At 38.6% G+C, this 14395-nt stretch overlaps 1 protein-coding gene across 5 annotated transcripts in view; it reads right to left on the bottom strand.

Annotated features, from left to right (window-relative positions):
* Nucleotides 1-12514, bottom strand: part of GAPVD1 (GTPase activating protein and VPS9 domains 1) — a 92130-nt gene extending 79616 nt beyond the window's left edge. For 2 of the 5 annotated variants that reach the window (XM_036748279.1, XM_036748282.1), the window contains exon 1: nt 12323-12476. The gene's annotated coding sequence lies outside the window, so the exon portion shown is untranslated. Of the gene's footprint in view, nt 1-12322 lie in introns of all 5 variants that reach the window. The other 3 variants (XM_036748280.1, XM_036748281.1, XM_036748283.1) reach the window with 3 other exon arrangements.
* Between the last annotated feature and the right edge of the window lie 1881 nt (nt 12515-14395).

Raw genomic sequence — 14395 nt, 5'->3', positions numbered from 1 at the left:
CAATAAGTTTCTCTAGTAAAGGCCTGATTTCTCAAATATATAGAGAACTGAGTCAAGTTTATAAGAATATAGGTCATTCCTTAATTTATAATAGTCAAAGGATATGAATAGACAATTTTCAGAAGAAATCAAAGCTATCTATGATCATACGAAAAATTTTCTAAATCACTAGTGAAGAGAAATGTAAAATAAAACAACTCTGAGGTACCACTTCATACATATCAGACTGGCTAATGTGACAGAAAAGGAAAACGACAAATGTTGGAGAGGATATTGAAAACTGGGATAGTAATACATTGTTGTTTACTGATCTAACCATTCTGGAGAGCAATTTGGAACTATGCACAAAAGGCTATAAAACTGTGCCTACTCTTTGACCAGCAATACCACTAATAGGTCTGTAACCCAGAGAGATTAAAAAAAAAAAAAGGAAAAAGACCTATATGTACAAAAATATTTATGGCAGCTCCTTTTATGGCAGCAAAGAATTAGAAATTGGGAGGATGCCCATCAATTGGGGACGAACAAGTTGTGGTCTATGATTGTGATGGAATACTATTGTGCTATACGAAATGACAAGTAGGATGCTTTCAAAAAAACCTGGAAAGATTTACATGAAGTGATACAAAGTGAAGTGAACAGAAGCAGGAGGGCATTGTAGACAGTAACAACAATATTTTATGATGATCAGCTGTGAATAACTTTGCTATTCTCAGTAACACAATAATCTAAGATAATTTGGAAAGACTCGTGATGAAAAATGCTATTCAGAGAAAGAACTTATGGAATCTGAATGAAGATGGAAGCACACTTTTTTTGTTTTATTTTTCTTGGGGTTTTTTTTGGTCTGTTTCTTTCCATAACATGACTAATATTTCAGAAATATGTTTTGCCTGACTGCACATGTATAGCCTATATCAAATTGCTTGCCTTCTCAATGAGGGGAGGCATAGAATTTGGAACTAAATTTTTTTTTAAAATGATGTTAAAAATTTGTACATGTAAAAAAAAAAAAATTTGTACATGTAATTGGAAAAAAAAAATTTAAGTACAACAATATTCCATTAGAGAGAGAGACACAGAGAGAGAGAGATGGGGACCTTGTGGTGGATGTGGTCTGGGAGATTTGGTGTTTAAAAATACTACTCAACCTACTATGGGAGGGAAGGGGCTGGAACTCACGGGGGCAAATGACACCTGGGGGAGTGGGAGAACATGAACTCAGGGAGGCAATTTTGAGGCAAATGGGAACAAGAAGGTACCCAGGGAGTAGGTATAAATCAGTGGTGAGCTGCATAATTAGGGATGTGGTTGCAATGTCACCCACAGAAAATGGAATGAGGCACAATGGAAAAGGGGAATCTGTAGGGCAAGCTCTACAAGGTAGTGGCAGAAACTACCCAAAGGAGAGAGTCCAGAATGGATACCTCAGAAGTTATGATTCTATGAGGAATACAGAGAAAAGAATGAGACCAGACAATTACAGTGGTCATGAACCAGAGAAAGAGCCTAGAGTAGACAGAAAGAGAAGATGGATAATGAAGAGAAAAATTCTTTTTTTAAAGGGGCAGGCCAAAAAATTTTTTTTAACTAATGAATTTGAAGGGAAGGAGAGGAAGGGGGAATCTACTCGACTAACTGAAAGGAAAAAAGGGCGGGGGGAGAATTAAATAACCAGATAAAAACAGGAAAGAAAAAAGGAACTAACAACCAAAACCTCAAAGAACAAGCGGTAACAAATGGGAGGCAAAATGGGGGAGAGGGAAAGAAAGGCAATGGGAAGAGGGCCACCTTAAAAAAAGAATAAACTAAAGTAGCTCAAGTAACATAATATTGTGTTTACAGCAGGAGCAGGGAAAACATATTTGAAAAAAACCTAAATTAGAGACAAATGGAGGAAATTACCAGTCTAATTCTCATAACTTTAAATGTGAATGGATTAAACAATCTAATAAAATAAAAAAGTGACAGATTAGATAAGAAAACTTACAAAGAACACATTTAAAAATGAAAGACATACACACAAATTAAAACTGAAGGGATGGAAAAAAATTTACTATGCATCAAGTGAATCCAAAAAAAAGTAGGAGTTGCTATCGTGCTATCTGAGAAGCAAAAACAAACATTTAAAAATAAAAAAGGATAAACAAGGAAATTACTTTGTGCTGAAAGAAACCATAGACAATAAATCAATCACTAATAAACTTCTATGCTCCAAATGCTAGCATCCAAATTCATAAAGGAAATATTAACTGAGGAACAAGACACAGACAGTAATATAATAGTGACAAGAGGCTTCAACCTCTCTCAGTTTTGGATAAGTCTAACAGAAAGATAAATAAAAGGGAAGATATGGAACTGAACAAATTGCTGAAGAAACTCATGTTAAAAGACTTATGCTGCCTTCTAAATGGGACAGCAAAAGAAATCCAGTGTTTGATAAAGTGGAAAAAATTACCCAGTTAAAAAAAAACCCTCCTTATTTGATAAAAACTATTGAGAAAACTAGAAAACAATCTGGAAGCAATTAGGCTTAGACCAATACCTTACACCATATTCCATAATACATTCTAAATAGATATACAACCTTAATAATAACATTTTTTTAATTGAAGTAGATTATATACTTCTCATAGCTATGGGTAGGAGATATAAATTCAATGTGGGGCCAGCAAAATTCCTAAGTGAGGCCGAACCAGATTAAAATGTAATTGGGATACCCAGCAAAACTGAGTATAATGTTCCAAGGCAAAATATGGATTTTCAATAAAATAGAGAACTTTCAAGCTTTCTCAATGAAAAGCTGAATAGAAAATTCAACTTTCAAATACAAGAATCAAGAGAAGCATGAAAAAAACAAGAAAGAGAAATCATAAGGGGCTTACTAAAGTTGAACTGTTTTGTTTACATTCCTACATGGAAAGATGATGTGTGTAATTCATGAGGCCTTTCTCAGTATTAGGGTAGTTGAAGGGAATATACATACATATGTGTGTGTGTGTGTGTGTGTGTGTGTGTATATACACAAGAGGGCACAGGGTAAGTTGAAATATGAAGGGATGATATCTAAAAAATAAAATAAAATTAAGGGGTGAGAGAGGAATATATTGAGAGAGGGAGAAAGGAAGAGATAGAATGGAGTAAATTATCTCACATAAAAGTGGCAAGAAAAAGCAGTTCTGTTAGAAGGGAAAAGGGGGCAGGTGAGGGGGAATGAGTGAATCTTGCTCTCATCGGATTTGACTTCAGGAAGGAACATACACATTCAATCAGGTATCTTACTCCACAGGAAAGGAAGGGGATAAAAAAGAGGGGATGATAGAAGGGAGGGCAGATAGAGGGAGGAGGTAATCAAAAGCAAACACTTTTGAAAAGGGACAGGGTCAAGGGAGAAAAATGAATAAAGGGAGACGGGATAGGATAGAAGGAAATATAGTTAGGCTTTCACAACATGAGCATTGTGGAAGTGTTTTACATAATGATACATGTGTGACCTATGTTGAATTGCCTGCCTTCCTAGGGAGGGTAGGTGGGAAGGGAAGAGGGAAGAGAATTTGGAACTCAAATTTTTAAAAGCAGATACTCAAAAAAAAAAGTTGTTTTTTGCATGTAGCTGGGAAACAAGATATATTGGGAATGGGGCATAGAAATCTATCCTACCCTACAAGAAAGCAAGGGGAAAGGGATGGGGGCGGGGGCGCAGTGATAGAAGGGAGGGCTGACTGGGGAATGAGGCAATCAGAATATATGCCATCTTGGAGTGGGGGGTGAGGGTGAAAATGGGGAGAAAATTTGTAACTCAAAATCTTGTGGAAATCAGTGTTGAAAACTAAAATATTAAATAAAAATGATAAAATTCAAAAAAATGTAATTGGGAAATGTTCACCAAAATAAATACAGCATAGATAATGTTAATTTGTGACTTTGTAAGTCAATAAGCTACCATCCTTTCTATCTGAGTTTGACACCACTGTTCTAAACGAAACAGAGATAAGAGGCAATTACAAAAGAGAAAATGTATTACTTTGATTATAATGAATTGAAAAGCTTCTGCACAGACAAAATTAATGTGCCTAGGATAAAAAAGGAAGTGGTCAAATGGGAATAAACTCTGTATTTAATTTCTATGATAAGAGCTTGGTATCCAAGATATATAACTCATACATATCTATATGAAATTATGTCTATATATATACATAAACAAAACTATACACACACATATGAATAATAGCTACTCTTCAATAGATGGAGTGGTCAAAAGATATGAACAGTTCTCAAAAGAAAAATGGCAACATATCCACTATCATACCAAAAAATGCTCCAAAACACTAATAATAGAGAAATGCAAATCAAGACAGCCTTGAAGTTTCACCACACACCCCGCAAGCTAGCAAAGATGACAAAAAAATGGCAATACTCAATGTTGGAAAGACTGTGGACTGACAGGCAAACAAATACATTGTTGATGGAGCTAAGAAATGTTACAACCATTTAGGAAAGCATTTTGGAATTATGCAAATAAAGTGACAAAAATGTCAATACCCTTCACACCAGAGATCCTATTACTGGACTTATACTCCAAGGAAGTCATCAATAAGAAGAAAGTCTCTTTATACACCAAAATATTTATAACAGCATTCTTTGCGTGATAGCAAGGAACTGGAAACAAAGTAGATGCCCATGGCACACGAATGTAATGGAATAGAACTGTGCTGTAATAAATGATGTATGTAACGAATACAGAAGCATGGAAATATCTAGAAGAACTGATACAGAGTGAAGTAAGCAGAGCCAAGAAAATATTATACACAGTAACTACTACAATCAATGCTTGATTTTCGTAAGTACAACTATACACCAAAAAAGTCAAAAGTGAATGTAACAAAATCATAAAAAATCAAAAATTACTTAAATGAAGAGATAAGAGATATTTTCAACCCACCCCTTTGTAGAAGTGGAAGGTCCACAACTGTTACACATTGCACATGTTTTCAGACTTTTTCAATGTATCAATTAGTTATGCTGATTTTCTTTCCTTTTTAAAAAATACTGCTTGTTATATAAGATGGCTCTTTGGGAGGGGGAGTGGAAAGGGGAAGACTACCGGGTATAACTACAATAATGTAAGAAACAGAAAACATCAATAAACATTTATTTTTTAAAAAAAGGAAAAGAAACTGGCTATCCATCTAAAAATAAAAGCTTTATTTAAGAAGTTATTACAACTCATTCAAACACACTAAGGAATTCATGATTTATAGTAAAGAGTTCAAAATACAGTCTCAGCCTATTAATCATAGAGAATTAACCTTCATGTCTAAGCAATCTTCTGAGAGGCACATAAAATACAGATCTGAATCAGTAATATTCCCTCCTAATAAAAGAAACACCAGAACTTCCACCACTAAGCTACTTCAGCTATTTTTCAGAGTTGGAACTTATAAAACAAATCTAACTTCAAATGCAAGTCTGGGTAGTTCAGAATTGGAATTATTAGAAAGATGACTAGATTTAGACTCAAAGGACCCAAGTTTTAATCTCAATCCTGCTACTTATTCCTATCTGACTTGAACAGATAATTTCTCTGAGGCCCCTCAGTTTCCTCATCTATAAAATGAAGATGTTGGATTAGTCTCTAAGGTCCCTTCTAGTTTTAATCCAATGAGAAGTATGCAAAGAAAAGCTGCAACCATTGCATTTTAGAAAAAGGTTTCCCAATAAGACAATTTTTTTCAAGAATTTGTCTCTGTGGGGAAAAAAGATCTATTTATAGTTCAAATTTAAACATAAAATCCCAATGTAAATGCTACCTCCACATGAAGTCTTCTCTGATATCCTACATCCTCTTACCCTCCCTTCCACATTCATGAAGACCATTTCACATCTTCCATACAACGCTTTGCTTGTACCTTTCTAATGGACTTGTGATTTCTTGTATAAATATTATATTTATTTGTGTGTCATTCTCTGACTTAAAGGTCCATGAAGACAGTAATTGTGTCTGTCTCCCTCAAACTTTGTCTCTTCCACTTAGAACTTAACAGATACCTAAGTTTGCTGAAATGAATCAATCCATGTTTCCAGAAGTAAGAGAAAAATCAACCAATTAGTCTCAATTAAAAATTTAAAATTAAGTCTTCCTGAAAGGATAAGGGAGAACAAAATTTCCATTAAATCCCTTAAAGTTTAAGAGAAAACTGCACACTTGGGGGTAGGGGAGTGAAGGGAGGACCTAAGACAGTATCCCTGAGGAGTACTTGAGTAAATAGTCAACTAAAAAGTTCTACTCACCTTCATGACTATTAAAACTAAGGGTCCTCTATATATATACATATGTGTGTGTGTGTGTGTGTGTGTGTGTATAAAATATATATATATAGACAGAGGGCACAGGATGAGTTGAATATGAAGGGATGATATCTAAAAAAATAAAATTAAGGGGTGAGTGGAATATATTGGGAGAAGAAAGGGAGATATAGAATGAGGTAAATTATCTCACATAAAAGTGGCAAGAAAAAGCTGTTATAATGGAAGTGAAAGGGAATGAATAAATCTTGCTCTCGTCGTATTTGGCTTAAGGAGGAAATAACATACACACTCAATTGGGTATCTTACCCTATAGGAAAGTAGGGGGGAAGGAGATAAGGGCAGGGATGATAGAAGGGAGGGCAGATCCGGGGAGAAGGAAGTCAAAAACAAACACTTTTGAAAAGGGACAGGGTCAAGGGAGAAAGTTGAATAAAGGGGTACAGGATAGGATGGAGAGAAATATAGTTAGTCTTTCACAACATGACTATTATGGAAGTGTTTTGCATAACGATACATGTATAACCTATATTGAAATGCTTGCCTTCTCAAGGAGGGTGGGTGGGGAAGGAAGGAGGAAGAGAATTTGGAATTCGAAGTTCTAAAAGCAAATGTTTAAAAATTGCTTTTACATGCAACTGGGAAATAAGATATACAGGCAAGGGGGTATAGAAATCTATCTTGCCCTACAAAAAAGTAAAGGAAAAAGCGATGTGGGGGGGGGGGGTGGTAGAAGGGAGGGCAGACTGTGGAAAGGGGCAATCAGAATACATGACACCTTGGGATGGGAGAAGGGTAGAGATGGGGAGAAAATCTGTTACTCAAAATCTTGTGGAAATGAATGTTGAAAACTAAAAATAAATTTTAAAATAAAAATGTTTTAAAAAATAGAATAAAACTAAGGGTCCTAGAGAAATAAAAAAGTTAAAAGGGCATTCTTATCAAATAGGTCAAAACTTGTCAAACAAAATAATTTAAACCTAAGAATGTTGTATTTTTAAGAACAATTTCTATAGGCCTCAATTTCTCCATCTGTCAAGAAGGGGCCAGACTAAATTAACTATGAAGTCCCTTCCAATTATAAAATCCTACAAGTCTAAATTGAGAGTTAGCTGTGACCAAATAAAAAATGTCAGCTGTTCGAAAAATTCCATGTTTTGTCAATGCCAATATATCTTACTTCAAGACAAAGACCTGACAAAGTCTCTCCAAAAATTTCTATGCATGGCTCTGTGAAAGAGGGTAAATAGGCAGACTTTTATTCATAATATCACAGTGCACTTCCCTAATATAAGAATATCTTTACCTAACATTTCTACTAAGCTCAAAAACCTCACTGAATGTTCAAAAAACAAATAAATGGAATTTTTTTGTCCCCCACTGTTGACTAGTAAATAAAAGTTGCTTAAGGTTTATAAAAACACCTCCAAAGATAAAATATTGTAAATTATTTAAAGTTAAACTCTAATTCTTAAATGTTAGCACCAATGCCCTTCTATGGTTTCATCTATCCTGGTCAAGATACTGGATGAATCTCTATGGAGCCTTTTAGCTCTAAACCTATAATCTCAAGAAAAGGATACAATGGAAAGAAGACATTGTTTTTGTCTTTGTAAAGGTAATAGAGTTCTGTGTATGGTGAAAAAAAAGAGTACTGGATTCAGAATCAAAGACATCAGGATTTGACCTCTGGCTCTAACACTAGTTGTGTGACCTTGGGCAAGTAACCTAACCTCTTTGAGCCTCCATGTCATCTATGTAATTACAGAGTTGCTCCCAGATCCAGTTTGAACACCTATGAGTCTATTTTCCTTTTGGCAAACTGAAAATAATTCAGAGTTTATGGTTTTACATATGATTTTATTGCATACTTGGTTGTTTTTCTTAAGATGACTACACTGGTAACCAGAACATGAACAAAAGCATTTAGGGAAACAAAAAAGACTTAAGTGAGAGTCAATAAGACTCTACTTCACACACCAGGTCTGCCACCTGCTTGTGCTGTGACCTTGGACAAGCAGCTTTCCATCTATGGGACTTGTTTTCTTTTTTAAAAATGAGAGAGTAAACTCTGGTCCAGTTGAACAATCTATGACTCTAGTAGCCAAGATGTTTTAGGACAGACATAATACATGTAAAAGTTAAATAAAACATGGTACAGTGGAAAGAATGCTTGATCTGAAGACTGAGGTCCTGGGTTCATCTCCTTACCTGTTTAAAATTGGGTAGGTTCCTTAACCTCTTCCAGCCTCAATTCCTCTTCCAGAAAATGAAGAGGTTGAATTATATGACCTCTGAGGTTCCTTCCAGCTCTAAGTCTATGATACTATGACATCAGCTCAGACAAGACAGGATTTAGAGATCAAGTGATCTTTGAGATCATTGAGTCAAACAGTTTTAACTCGAAGTCCATGGACCCCCAGCAGGTCCACAGATGTGAAGAAGAAAGTACTTGTCCATGAACTTGGATGGAAAAAAAATTACATCTTAATTTTAACTAATACATAACTAAAAATTTAGCATTTCCTTCAATTACGAACATAGACAATAAAACATACTGAGAAGAGGTCCACAGTTTTCACCAAACTGCCAAAGTGGTCAATGACACAAAAAAGGTTAAAAACCTCTGATGCAGTTCAAAACCCAATCATTTCACAAATAAAGAAATGGAGGTCAAGACTGGCAAAGGGACCTACCCAAAATAACACAGCAAGTTAAGCACCATGGTCAGGTATAGATTTCAGGTTCTTTGATTCCAAATCCAATGTTCTTCCCACTACACCTCTTCACCTATCCCTTCATTTCAAAGTCTTTAACTGAACCACACCATAACTGGGAGATAACAGTTATCTAAACCCACAATGCAGTAAGCTTCTCATCTAACAGTGATGTGTAAGATTAGCTCCCCCAAACCAAAACTCCATTTAAAGCACCAGGTATCAATAAATATATAAAATGAATAAAAAGATTCAAATTTCAACCTGTTAAAATATTTATGGAGAAAGAACAGTGACATAGTTTGCTTACATAAATAAAACAGTAGGTCTTAGAAAACATTTGACTCTATTCACTTCAACAAACATTTATTAAGCAATTATGTAAAGGGTATTATCTGTGAAGTAGGTATTTCAACTACTATAATCCCCATTATGTAAACTAGAGACAAGATGTAGTCTCTCCTCTGAGAACTCACCCAATATTAAATTGTCTGAATCACATACAATAAAATTCTATTCTATCATCCTTCTCCCTTTTCTTCATGAAGAATTAGCTTCACTCTTTTTCCCAAATTATTATTTTGGAGGGGGGAATTCTCACATACGGTGTTAATTATTCTACTAAGAGTTGCAACAGTAAAGTCATCCAGATATTGAGAAAATAGTTAAGAGTTATTTGCTCGTATGAAGGTTAATGCCAACATGAAGCTGAAAAACAGTAAAACTTTAGAGAGGCTAGAAGGGAATTTTAAGAGAATGACTCACCAAACCTATTTACCTTCAAGTTTGCCTCCTTAGTGAAGGGCAGCTAACAGCAAGACAGATCACACACCTTTTGTTCTCAATAAAGAAAAAGCATTCTGTCTTTGAGAGTGGTAGCATGTATCTGTCCATAAATCAGAACATTTAAATTAAGACTGATACACTAAAATTTTTCTGCCACCAACTCCCAAGAGGGCTTTACATGCTTCCCACATCTCAGAACCAGAAGGGGCTTCAGCATAAAATCTAAATGCCACAAAGCCATTTTATTATCCTCCTCAAATTATTACTCTGGTTTACCACTGTAACCTAGTATGTTAAATGTCTATCTTTTATGCTAGCCTTCAAAACTGTAACTTGGCTGTAACCTAAATCTTTTCCTTCCTCTAATGAGCAACCTATTGTGGAGGCTGACCCCCTCCTTTCAGTCATTTTGTGATTCGTATATTCTTATTTACGAAGTTATAGACAGATTGCCATCTACCTTGGTAGATTTTGACAGTGAAATAACAGATCTCATATACAGTATATCTCAAGCCTGAAAGAGTTTCTGCTCAGAACTCACTTCTTCCCAGAAGCCTTCCAAAACTTCCCTAGGCCATTCCAAAGACAGTTTCTTACTGAGCTCTTTCTTGATGTAGATGACAATAAGTCAGGTGTACTAGAATGACCAGTTCTGACTATCCTCCTAAGAACAACTGAAAGAACACAAGTCTTAGTATTCTAATAACTTACAGAACTTCAAGTTTCCAAATCACTTTACATACATTTGAATCTACAACACTGATGAAGTAGGTACTACAAGCATCATTATCACCATTATACTAAGGTTCAGAGTAACGGAATAACTTTCACGTGCTCATGGTCCCACAGCTAGTAAGTGTCACAGGCCAGACTGGAACCCAAAATTTCCTAACTACCACTGCTAAGACTTCATCTCCAGTTTCTACTACAGTGGAAAGGAAATTATGAACCCAAAGTCATCAGTTCATGTAAGCACTGACCTGGAAATGAAACAGGATACCTGGGTTCAAGTCCTGGCTCTCACACTTACTAGCTGTGTGACATCAATCAAATTGCTCTCCCTCTCTGGGTCTGTTTCTTCCTCTAGAAAATGAAGGCACTGGACTAGATAATCACTAGGGTCTCTTTCAGTACTAACAGTGTATGAGATAAGTAGGATATAAATTCATCCACAATGATGGCTGTAATACATGGGATAAGAAGCTGCACCTTCCCTGCCCTAGCCCAAAAATCAAAGGTTCTTTCTACTCCTGCAGATCCTAACATATCCCTATGATATAAAAGACTAAGACCCCAAATGGGATCGCGAATTGTCGGATAGGACTGAAACTGCCACAAATTCCTCTCGCCTTTGGTTAAAGGCCCTCCAGAGTCTAGTTCCAATGTGCCTCATTAATCTTACTTTATACTATTCCTTTTCAAGCACTCTTTCCAACCAAAATACACTACATACCTCCTCTTTCATCCAGCCCTCTCCTGCCTCTCTGTGCCTTCATGCGCCAAGCCCAGGAACCACCCTCTTTAACTGAAACTCTACTCTGGCTTCAAAGCCAACTCGGGCTCGACCTCCTTCACGCAAAGCTTCCATTGCCTCCCCCTCCCCACCCCAGATTTTCCTAGAGCAGTCTATCTATAGCTCTTCTTTACCTCCTTCACACTATTATAACACGCTCATGTGTCTGGGTTGTAGCCCTGTCAAATTTCACCCTTGCAAACCCACTGCACGAAGTAGTCAGGCAGTCAATAAACGTTTATATGGCGCCTACTATATGCCAGGCACTGTGCTAAGCGCTTTACAAATATTATCTCAGTCGATCCTCACAACAGCCTTGGGAGATCGGTGCTACTTAAGAGAGGGAGGAGGGGAAGACGACAAGAAAACCAACTATGTGCCAACAAGATATGTATGCTGGATAAATCGGAGGTGATCCGAGGGGAGGCCCTGGAATTTATGAGGGGCTAGAAGGGACTCCTGCGGGGGTCGATGTCTATTTCTCAATTACCAGTTAGGGACGGAAACTTCAAGACCCCCGCCCCACCCCCCACCCCCGCCACCTCCGGCTGGCTCCACCTGCTCAGTCTTGTTTATTTTCCCTAGAGCCCTATCCTCCCTCCTTCCTTCTGCCTTCCCTTCCTCCATCCTTCAGCCCTCCCTCCCTCCTAACTCTCCCCCGGCCCCGGCCTCGGCCTCCTCGCCACGCAGGCCGGCCTCCTCGCTCCGCCCGGCTGACTCTCCCACCTGGCCGCCCTGGCCCCGGTTCCTCTTTCCGCCCCCTCCCCCCCGCGCTTCCCCTCCCCCCTCCTGGTGCGTCCCCACCTCCCCCCCACCCCCGCAGCCGCAGAGGGCAGGGCCAGGCCTCGCGGGGCCTGGCACCGGGGCCGAGGCTCCGCATTCCGGGCTCCGGACCGGCCGTGAGGCGCCGACTGTGGGCCTAGGCCCAGGCGACCCGGACCGGGCCTGGGAAGGGCGGAGGGAGCCGAGGGGCCAGAGGGCCGTGAGGACCCACACTCACCCAAGGAGACCAGGGCGGGCGGGCGGAGGCAATCTCCGAGCAGGGGCTGGGGCTGGGGCTGAGGGGTCGCCTGTCGCTGCTCCTCCGGCCGCCGCCGCCACCGCCACCGCTCCCCGCTGCCTTCGCTGCGTCCAGGGGCTGCCTCCCCTCACTCAGCCGGGCCACCAGCCTCCGCATTCGATGCGCATGCGCAGAGCGGGACTGCCCGCGTGGCCGCCGGGACTTGTAGTTTTCGGACTGTCTTTTTCTCCGGGTTTCCTGCCTGGTAGCACTAGGATCACAGCTGTACGACCTTGGGCGTTTCACTTTCTCGCTCTGTGCCTCAGTTACGCCCTCTGTAAAACAGAATTTTCTTTTTCGTTCGAACCTGTGTTTTCATTAATATTAGTATCTTCTGGTGAAGAAATTTTCCCCGCCAACGCAGATGGGCAAACGGTAAGTCAAGAAGCATCCATGTGGCAGGCGCTGCGTTCAGCACGGGGCTGTAGCTCACAGTGTCAGAGAGTCACCTAGCGGGTTCAGTGTTTAAGTGATTTGCCCAGCATCAGACAGCAAATAGGTGTCAGAGGCTGGACTTGAACCCAGGCCTTTCTGACTCTGACTGATGCCAACTGTCTTCACAACTCCTCCCACCTCTCCAGAGTAATAATGCTTCCAGATGCCCTGTGTAACACCTGCACGCACAGGAATCCTTGAATCCTGACCCTGTGACCTTGAGCAGGTCACAGCATCATAAATTTAGATTTGGAAGATAACCTTATAAATCGTCCAGGTCAGCACCCTCGTTTTACAGATGAGGAAACTGAGGCCCAGAGAAGAGAAGCAACTTCTTTTAGTTAACACCAGTAGAAAGAAAAGGAGGAATTTGATCCCAGGGCCGCAGATCCTATATCAGAAATCAACACAGATTTGATGAAAAGTCAATGTTTTGTTTGTACCAGGGGATTTTCCTTTCTTTCTCCTCCTGGTGGGGTTGGAGGGGGGGATAAGACTACATATCTTTATGAAAATAAAATAGAATGAATTTTTTTTAAATAAAAAAGAAAGTTAATGTTTAAGCGATCTCGTCTCACCCTACTTCCTTTTCATTTGCTGCAAGTTCCTGCCCTTTCCCACCTCAGAATGTTTCCTCCCACTGTCTACCAATAATTGAAATAAATACAACAATGGATGTTGTGAGGCTCAAATAAGATAACAAATGAAAGCACTTTGCAAACCTTAAAACGTTATATAAAAGCCAGTTACTATTATTTTCCAACATTCACTAGGCCTTCAGTTTGTTGAAGACTTCATTCTCTTGCTGGAAAACAGATAGATAGATAGATAGATAGATAGATAGATAGATAGATAGATAGAAAGAAAGAATACACATATACACACTTTTAAGTTTAATCTGGATTATTAGCACTTTATTAAATCTACACATTCAATAAAACAAATCAATCCCTGATTTTTTATTGACAAATTTCTGAGTTATAAATGCACACATGAAATTTTAATAATTGGTTCTTGGAAGCCAGTTAGGGCTTGCTTCAGCTAAACTCTGGATACAACCACCATAACCTTAATCTTCCTATCTTCTTTTCATCTCTTGGAGCTCTACCCTTCTTTTTTTTTTTAATTTGATTTTTTTATTTTTAGTTTACAACACTTAGTTTTACATGTTCTCGAGTTTCAAATTTTTCTTCCCTTCCCTCCCTTCCCCCCCGCCCCCCAAGATGGCATGCAGTCCAATATAAAGTCTACATAGACCTTCGCATTAAACTTATTTACACAATAGTCAAATTGCAAAGAAGAATAATGACCAATGGAATGAATCATGAGAGGGAAGAAACAAAACCAAAAAAAAAGCGAACAGTTTGCCTCGGTCTGCATTCAGACTCCACAGTTCTTTCTCTGGATGTAGCTTGCTTTTTTCATCATGAGTCCTCTGGAGCTGCCTTTGAGCCTTGTATTGCTGAGGAGAGCCAAGTCTATCAAAGTTAGTCATCACAGAATCAACTTGTCAGTAGTTGTGTATAATGTTTTCCTGGTTCTGCTCTTCTCACTCAGCATCAGATCATGTAGGTCTTT

This window comes from Trichosurus vulpecula, chromosome 3, assembly GCF_011100635.1.
Source record: "Trichosurus vulpecula isolate mTriVul1 chromosome 3, mTriVul1.pri, whole genome shotgun sequence".
Lineage (NCBI taxonomy): Eukaryota > Metazoa > Chordata > Mammalia > Diprotodontia > Phalangeridae > Trichosurus > Trichosurus vulpecula.
This window is presented reverse-complemented; position numbering and strand designations above follow the sequence as displayed.